Below are 9,163 nucleotides of genomic sequence, written 5' to 3'. Positions count from 1 at the left end.
GCTTACGCGGAAACGCGCCTCGATTGATTTTTCGCCCTCTGTGGCCATTTGTTGAACTTGAGAGTGTACGGGGCCTGACCTAGCTACGCTACTGACTGTAGGTGTCCCGTTGCTGCCATCATTGCTGTAAAAGCAAAGAATTCAGAGTTATAACGCACTTGGCATAACGCCGGAACATAAAACAGCTTATGCCGTCGGACGAGCACTATCCAGTGTTGACGCCGTTCTGCTTCATACGGTCGGCTTGGAAACCTGTAAAACTTTGTTCCTCGTGAGTTGGTGTACGTGCTGTTGCAGCCCACTACTCAACAGCTCGGGTTGCACTTCGGCATTGCTCAGAAAAGGCAACAGCTACGCGCGAAACAGTGCGCATACAGGCTTTCCGAACGCAAGCGGGCCGGTCGTATCCTGCCGGTTCTGCGCTCGCCGCCGCGAGGGGTGCCCTAGTAGGCGCGGGAACTACGTTCGCAACCTGCCTATGGCCGAGTCGTGCTGGGTCACTTGTGTTTCGCGAGTAGCGACAACGCGGCCTCGAACGTTCGCTCTTCCCCACGGATAGGTCGTGTGCGCTGTCTCAAGGTATGAAGCAACCGCGTTGTGTCCAATATACGATGCCCCATTCCGTTTCCTGGGCACACGCATCCTAGCTAGCGAGCCACACGACATCTTGTACGCAGTACAAGCCGTCATCTGACTCTGCCGTTTTCTTCGCTACTATTAGTCGCCTGATTCTTCCGTGCGATGCTTCCGTCTTTAAAGGAAAAATCGCACGTATTGAGCTAGCCGCTTCATTTTTACTGAACACGAAAACTGTTTTACTTCGTCAAGAACCTTAGATGCACTGCTTCATTTCAGTTTCATAGGAAAAACGCCAAGTTTGCATCATGTTACGAAAGCAAAACGGCGCCACCGGCGCCACTTTGTACGCGTCGCGCCTACGTCACGCCTCGAAGAAAATGGCGGAATGTGCAGAATAGAGCCCCAGCAGTGGGGCTCTATTGCCGGGAACCCTTTGCGAGCGGAGTGAGTAAGATCCTGCGGCGCTGTGCCAGCAGGAGCGAACTGCGATTCAATCTTAACTTCACTGTCGGTCAATTTATCTCTCCACATTGTGGGAGATTTGGGGCTCTCCTACCGTGCTCTTGGGACAAAGGAACGACAACACAGTAGTGCAAACAATCACAAGGGCATTTATTGCACCTTTCATAGATCAATGTCTGCTAACCGAGTTGCTATCCACAAAACATGCCGATGGGCGCGCGACAAATCTAGAAGTCCGACTCACCGCGACCGGAAGCGAGCGAATATGTTCGCCCCATGCTGGATCCCAACGCCTGGTCGTTCCCGTGTATGGTCACGCGAATCGTGGCGCGTTCGAAGGCGGCCACGCGAGACGGTCTCGCAGAAGCATCGGTCGGCGCGCGGCACGGCACGTCCGTCCCGCTTGCTTCCTGAACCCAAAAAAAAAGCAAGCGCCTTCCTTTCGGCGCCCAAGTAACCTCGCGGCGTTAGCAGCTCAACACTTGCGCCATCTCTCGCACTGCGCTTCAACCACTTCGACCGCGTGGGCGTCACGCAGGCCACGCGGTGAAGCGGGAGTACAGGAGACGCGCTATGCGGGAAAAACATCAGGGGAGGCGCGAGGGTCGCGCATCCCCACAGCATCCAACGTTACACGGCGTGAAGATGTCGCGAAACACAAGAGCTCAAGTGATTGAGAGGACGGCAATGATGACCCGTCGTTGTGGGCTGCGGCTCAGAAGAAACCGCCCTTCAATGCCGCACTGTTTCGGTGCATCTGCAAGCCCGGAACGTTCGTCAACATGTTCGCACTTGTCGACATCACTGTGCAACGTGACACTGTCATTGTAGGAAATGCTCAGGGACGGTAGAGAGCGAAGTGGACACAATAGGGCGTTACACGTTTGTGGTTCGATGCAAGCACGAGAAAGATGGCGAGGGCGAATCGAGCGCGTCCTTCAAGCTGTTCGTGCTCGGTAGGGAATGAGATGATTACGTGGACTGGATTTTCGCGAAGAAGCTGGCGGTGATTTCGTTGCACACCCATGGCCAAGACAAGGACAAGTTGCCCATATGCACGGACGCTGATTGCCAGATGGCGAAGAAGCCAGTACCAGGCTGTTGCAAAAAAGGGCATTGGACAAGGCCGGTGAACTGAACCGAGGACGAGAAAGCAGGGATTATGATCAAGGGCAAATTGTGTATTCACGTGGAATTCGAATAATTCCCGTAGCACTGCCTGCCTGTCTCGTTGTCGTTTAAAATTCTAGGTTTTATAATGAGTGGTATGGGCGATAGTAAGGACAAACTTTTATGAGGATATTGTCACGTGGTAGTGACGGTGAAGAGAGAACACAGTAGCAGTACTGTGAAAGACAACTAGCTTTTATTGGGCGAACCTGTGCCCACAAAACAGGCTACACTTAAAGCACAACGATAGCGGCGAACACAGTCGGCGATCGTCGAAAAATCTGATCAGCGGGTCAAGCGCGTCGGCTTTTATAGAGCAGTCGTCGAATGTTCCAGATTATTCGTTCGGATCCATGTGCCTTCCACAAAGTTCTACACCATTCGCGTTACGCTATGAAATCAGATAACACAAGGTTCGGCGACAACAGACAGCCGGGTAGAAGCATCGATAACTTTCCAGAAACATCGGATACATTCAGGAGCGTCCCTCGCTGTGCGATTAAAGTTGTCAAGCGGCGAAACGTGGTCGCCCGATAAAGATAAGTACACGTGTCAATACCCCCCTCTTAAAAAGCATCGACCCGATGCTACATACAAGCGAAATAAAAACACCCGTAGCAAAGAAAACAACAACAAAAAATAAAGAATTTCATCAGCGTCCGTAAAAGGGTTTAAGGCGCACCACGTGGACCACTTCAGATCGTGCGCGGCGCCGCTGTGAATGCGAAATGCCGTCTGGCACGACCTCATAGTCCAGAGCGCCAATACGTCAGATGACCTTGTAGGGTCCGAAATAGCGTCGGAGTAGTTTCTCACTGAGTCCTCGTCGGCGTATCGGTGTCCAAACCCAAACACGGTCGCCGGGCTGGTACTCAACAAAGCGTCGGCGGAGGTTGTAGTGTCGGCTGTCGGTCCTCTGTTGGTTCTTGACCCGTAGGCGGGCGAGCTGTCTGGCTTCTTCGGCGCGCTGGAGGTAGCTAGCGACATCAACATTCTCTTCGTCAGTGACGTGGGGCAGCATGGCGTCGAGCGTCGTCGTCGGGTTCCTGCCGTAAAACAGCTTAAACGGCGTGATCTGTGTTGTTTCTTGCACCGCCGTGTTGTAAGCAAATGTCACGTACGGCAGGACGGCATCCCAGGTCTTGTGTTCGACGTCGACGTACATCGCTAGCATGTCGGCGAGGGTCTTATTCAGCCGCTCCGTAAGACCATTCGTCTGCGGGTGGTAGGCCGTGGTCCTCCTGTGCCTTGTCTGACTGTATTTCAGAATGGCTTGGGTGAGCTCCGCTGTAAAGGCCGTTCCTCTGTCGGTGATGAGGACTTCTGGGGCGCCATGTCGAAGCAGGATGTTTTCGACAAAAATTTCGCCACTTCGGCTGCGCTACCTTTCGGCAGTGCTTTAGTTTCAGCGAAGCGGGTGAGGTAGTCTGTCGCCACGACAATCCACTTATTTCCGGTTGTTGACGTCGGAAAGGGTCCCAGCAAGTCCTTCCCGATTTGCTGGAATGGTCGGCAAGGAGGATCGATTGGCTGTAGTAATCCCGCTGGCCTTGTCGGCGGTGTATTACGTCGCTGACAGTCTCGGCATGTTCTGACATAATGGGCGACGTCAGCGGTCAGGCGCGGCCAATAATACTTTTGTTGTATCCTCGAGAGTGTCCGGGAAAAACCGAGGTGTCCAGCGGTCGGATCGTCATGTAGGGCGTGCAATACTTCTGGACGAAGTCCGGATGGGACAACAAGAAGGTAGTTGGCGCGGACTGGTGAAAAGTTCTTCACGAGGAGACTGTTTTGAAGCGTGAAGGAAGATAGCCCGCGCTTAAATGCCCTGGGGACAACGTCGGTGTGCGCTTCCAAATATTCCACCAGGCCTTTTAGCTCCGGGTCTGCCCGTTGCTGTTCAGCGAAGTCTTCCGCGCTTATCATGCCAAGGAAGGCATCGTCATGTTCGTCAACTTGCGGCGGCGGGTCAATGGGGGCGCGCGATAAGCAATCGGCATCGGAGTGTTTTCGTCTGGACTTGTAGGTTACAGTGATGTCGTATTCTTGTAGTCTGAGGCTCCACCGCGCCAGTCGTCCTGAAGGATCCTTTATACTCGCTAGCCAACACAAAGCGTGATGGTCACTGACGACTTTGAATGGCCTGCCATAAAGATAAGGGCGAAATTTAGCTGTAGCCCAAACGATGGCGAGACATTCCTTTTCGGTCGTAGAAACGTTGCCTTCCGCTTTTGACAGCGACCGGCTAGCGTAAGATATCACCTGTTCGACTCCGTTTTTCCTCTGGACTAGAACGGCACCGAGGCCTAGGCTACTGGCGTCAGTATGGATTTCTGTATCGGCGTACTCGTCGAAGTGCGCAAGTACCGGCGGCGACTGCATGCGTCGTTTGAGTTCTTCAAATGCGCCGGCCTGCGGCGTTTCCCACTTGAACTCAACATCACATTTAGTTAGACGTGTCAACGGCTCGGCGATGCGTGAAAAGTACTTGACAAAGCGCCTGTAATATTCACATGCCAAGGAATCTGCGCGCTGCCTTCTTGTCGGTGGGCTGCGGGAACTTTGCGATGGCAGCTGTTTTCTGCGGGTCGGGGCGTACTCCGGATTTACTGATGACGTGGCCTAGGAACAGAAGCTCGTCGTAAGCGAAGCGGCATTTTTCTGGCTTCAGAGTGAGCCCTGATGACTTGATGGCCTCTAGTACTGTGGCAAGCCGCCTAAGGTGATCGTCGAAATTTCCGGCGAAGACGACGACGTCATCCAAGTAAACGAGACAGGTCTGCCACTTCAGTCCTGCTAATACTGTGTCCATGACGCACTGGAACGTTGCAGGCGCCGAACACAGTCCGAATGGCATAACCTTGAACTCGTACAGGCCGTCTGGCGTGATGAAGGCGGTCTTTTCGCGATCCCTTTCGTCGACTTCTATTTGCCAGTAGCCAGACTTGAGGTCCATCGATGAGAAGTATTTAGCATTGCAGAGCCGATCCAATGCGTCGTCTATCCGTGGGAGGGGGTATACGTCTTTCTTCGTGATTTTGTTCAATCGACGATAATCGACGCAGAAACGTAGGGTTCCGTCCTTTTTCTTCACTAAAACAACTGGAGACGCCCACGGGCTTTTCGACGGCTGGATGATGTCGTCGCGCAGCATTTCGTCGACTTGGTGTCTTATAGCTTCGCGTTCTCGCGTCGAAACTCGGTAAGGGCTCTGGTAGAGTGGTCGAGCGCACTCTTCGGTTATTATGCGATACTTTGCGACTGGGGTTTGTCGAATCCTCGATGACGTCGAAAAGCAGTCTTTGTAGTGTCGAAGCATACTTCTGAGCTGCTGTTGCTTAATCACTGGCAGACTTGGATTAATGTCGTAGTCTGGTTCGGGAACCATGGTCATCGGGGTAGATGCGGCGAAATCCGAGAGGACAAACGCATTACCAGTTTCCAGAATTTCCTCGATGTACGCGATCGTCGTGCCCTTGTTGATGTGCTTGAACTCCGGGCTGAAGTTTGTCAGCAACACTTTAGTTTTCCCTCCATGCAGTCGAGCGATCCCTCTTGCGATGCAAATTTCACGGTCTAGCAAGAGACGTTGGTCGCCTTCGATGACACCTTCTACGTCAGCGGGTATTTCGGTGCCGACCGAAATAACAATGCTGGAGCGGGGCGGGATGCTCACTTGGTCTTCGAGCACACTCAAGGCGTGGTGACTACGAGGGCTCTCTGGCGGTATCGCTTTATCTTCCGACAGCGTTATTGACTTCGACTTCAGGTCGATGACTGCGCCGTGTTGGTTCAGGAAGTCCATACCGAGAATGACGTCTCGAGAACACTGTTGGAGGATAACGAAGGTGGCAGGGTAAGTCCGGTCATGAATGGTAATTCTGGCAGTGCAGACTCCAGACGGCGTGATGAGGTGTCCTCCAGCGGTTCGAATTTGAGGGCCTTCCCACGTAGTCTTAACTTTCTTCAACTGGGCGGCGATGTGTCCACTCATGACGGAGTAATCAGCCCCTGTGTCGACTAAGGCAGTGACTGCGTGGCCGTCGAGAAGCACGTCGAGGTCGGTGGTTCTTTGTCTGGCGTTGCAGTTAGGTCGTGGCGTCGGATCACGGCTGCGTCGTGTTGAACTGAAGTTGGAACGTCGCGTCGTCAAGTCGTCGTTCGTCTGTGTAGTCTTGCCTTCCTTACTTCGTCGGGATGGCGGCGTGTCGTTGTTATGTCGTCGAGATCGTTTCGTCGTCGTCTTCGTCGGCGGGGGAGGATCTTCGTCAGTTCGACGAACAGCAACTGCACCTCCATGGGTTGCTGCTTTTAGTTTTCCGGATATGGGCTCGCCTACCGGCCCCGGGCTGGGCCAGTGTATGGTCGGCGCTGCGGCGACAGGTAGCGGCCTGGTGATGGCGAACGGGACGGCCGTCGAGGGCTCCACTGAGTAGCGGCGAGGTAATCTGCGATGTCACGTGGGCGCTCGCCAAGCTGTGGACGCGGCGCGTTGACGGCGAACCCTCGCAGTCCCATCTCCCGGTACGGACATCGTCGGTAGACGTGACCCGCTTCTCCGCAGTGGTAGCAGAGCGGGCGGTGGTCAGGAGCACGCCAGATGTCCGTCTTCCTCGCGTAGGTGCGCTGGGCGACTGGTGGTCGTGCTGGCGGCGGCGGCGGCGGCGGGCGACGAGACTGTGGCGTGACAGGGCCCTGGCGCGGTCGCGGAGGGGGTCCTTGACGGCGTGCGACGGCGGCGTAGGTCATCGCTTGCGGCTCACGCTGCGGCGATTCAGGGGCTACTCCAAGTTGTTGTTAGAGTTCCTCACGCACGGCGTCGGCAATCGAAGCCACTTGAGGCTGTGATGATGGGAACAGCTGTTGTAGCTCCTCCCGCACAACAGCTCGGACAGTCTCGCGTAGGTCGTCGGCGGCCAGTGATTGAATTCCTCCGTAGTGGGTAGAGCTTGTACGGCGGTTGAATTGCCGGTTCCGCATTTCGAGTGTCTTCTCGATGCTGGCGGCCTCGCGAAGGAATTCTTCTACGGTCTTCGGTGGGCTTCGTATCATTGCGCCGAAAAGTTCTTCCTTCACACCACGCATGAGAAGGCGGACTTTCTTCTCCTCGGGCATATCCGGGTCGGCATGGCGGAACAGGCGTTTCATTTCTTCCGTAAAGATGGCAACATTCTCGTGAGGTAGCTGCACTCGGGCGTCGAGCATGGCTTCGGCCCTTTCCTTGCGCACGGCGCTCGTAAAGGTGCGCAGGAAGCCGGTACGGAAGAGGTCCCATGTCGTCAAGGTCGACTCCCGTTTCTCAAACCACGTTCTGGCGGCATCTTCTAAGACAAAGTACACATGCCGCAGCTTGTCATCGGAGTCCCAGTTGTTAAAAGTCGCGATTCGTTCGTAGGTCTCCAGCCAGGATTCTGGGTCTTCAGTCGCTGCTCCATGGCAGGTCGGTGGGTCCCGAGGTTGTTGTAGGATAACGAGGGACGCTGGGGCAGCCATTGGAGTTGTTTTGACCACGATCTTGTTTGTCGACTCAGGTAGAAGTCCGTGCTCTGGGGGCAGTCCTTACAGTCTGCGGCTAGCACGCTGGTCTTCGGCGATGTTAGTTTGGTCCTCGGGCTTCAGGCTTGGATCGGGGCTTTGCGGGGGCGTTCGGTACATGAACGCACTAGCACCTCCACCAGATGTCACGTGGTAGTGACGGTGAAGAGAGAACACAGTAGCAGTACTGTGAACGACAAAACTAGCTTTTATTGGGCGAACCTGTGCCCACAAAACAGGCTACACTTAAAGCACAACGATAGCGGCGAACACAGTCGGCGATCGTCGAAAAATCTGATCAGCGGGTCAAGCGCGTCGGCTTTTATAGAGCAGTCGTCGAATGTTCCAGATTAATCGTTCGGACCCGTGTGCCTTCCACAAAGTTCTACACCATTCGCGTTACGCGATGAAATCAGATAACACAAGGTTCGGCGACAACAGACAGGCGGGTAGAAGCATCGATAACTTTCCAGAAACATCGGATACATTCAGGAGCGTCCCTCGCTGTGCGATTACAGTTGTCAAGCGGTGAAACGTGGTCGCCCGATAAAGATAAGTACAAGTGTCAATATATATATAAAAGTGCTTTGTAGGTCCATAAGGTTACTCTTGCCTACAAGCAGGGCCCACTAGGCATACTTGACGTATCTACTTGTGCGTGAAAATTAAGAGTGTGCAAGAGTTCAAAGAAATAAAGAGTTGAGAAAATCGCACTCTTCTGGCTTTGTGCATTCAGTGAAACTGTCCGTCTCCTAGCCAACTGGATTGATGGCAGGTTCGCTTTCTTATGTTGCGAGTTCGTCAAGCAGAAAGAGTCACTCAATCCAGCCCATTTCTTTGGGCATCTGCCACGTAGCCTAATCCTAAGCTAGTCACTGTAAGCGTTCCTCGCATTTAACGAGGGAAATAGAGCTGAAAAATGTGTTGTGTATCAGAACTGCAACATTTGTCGTCTAGCGTTGCGGCTTTAACTCTAAGCTGCACAACGACTGCTCTGAAACGTTGGCGTGGTGGAGTTACACATACTTGCCAAATTATGTTATATTATTATGCGATTCAAAACAGTCTTATCCCGCTAAAAGACGGATAGGATGCTCTAGTGTTGGAACATTTTGTAAGCGTATTAGAAGCTTGCTGAAAAGCTGTTGAAGACAGGGAAATTACTATCTCAATCGAAAAATTATTTCTTGAGTTTATTATGCCAAAACCACGATCGCGCCGTAGCGGGGGAATGCGGATCAATTTTGACTACATGGGATTCATAGCAAATAAGCATGAGCGAACTGAAGACGAAGATGAAGGAACACGTAGACACAACGCAAGCGCAGATTTGCATGCAAGGCATGACCAATTCATGACAAGCATTCGTGGTTTGAGGAGGCTGTACTAAAACAAAATAAATTGAAAAAAAAAATTA

This window comes from Dermacentor albipictus, chromosome 6 (assembly GCF_038994185.2).
Source record: "Dermacentor albipictus isolate Rhodes 1998 colony chromosome 6, USDA_Dalb.pri_finalv2, whole genome shotgun sequence".
NCBI classification, from domain to species: domain Eukaryota; kingdom Metazoa; phylum Arthropoda; class Arachnida; order Ixodida; family Ixodidae; genus Dermacentor; species Dermacentor albipictus.
Note: the sequence above shows the minus strand (reverse complement) of the source record.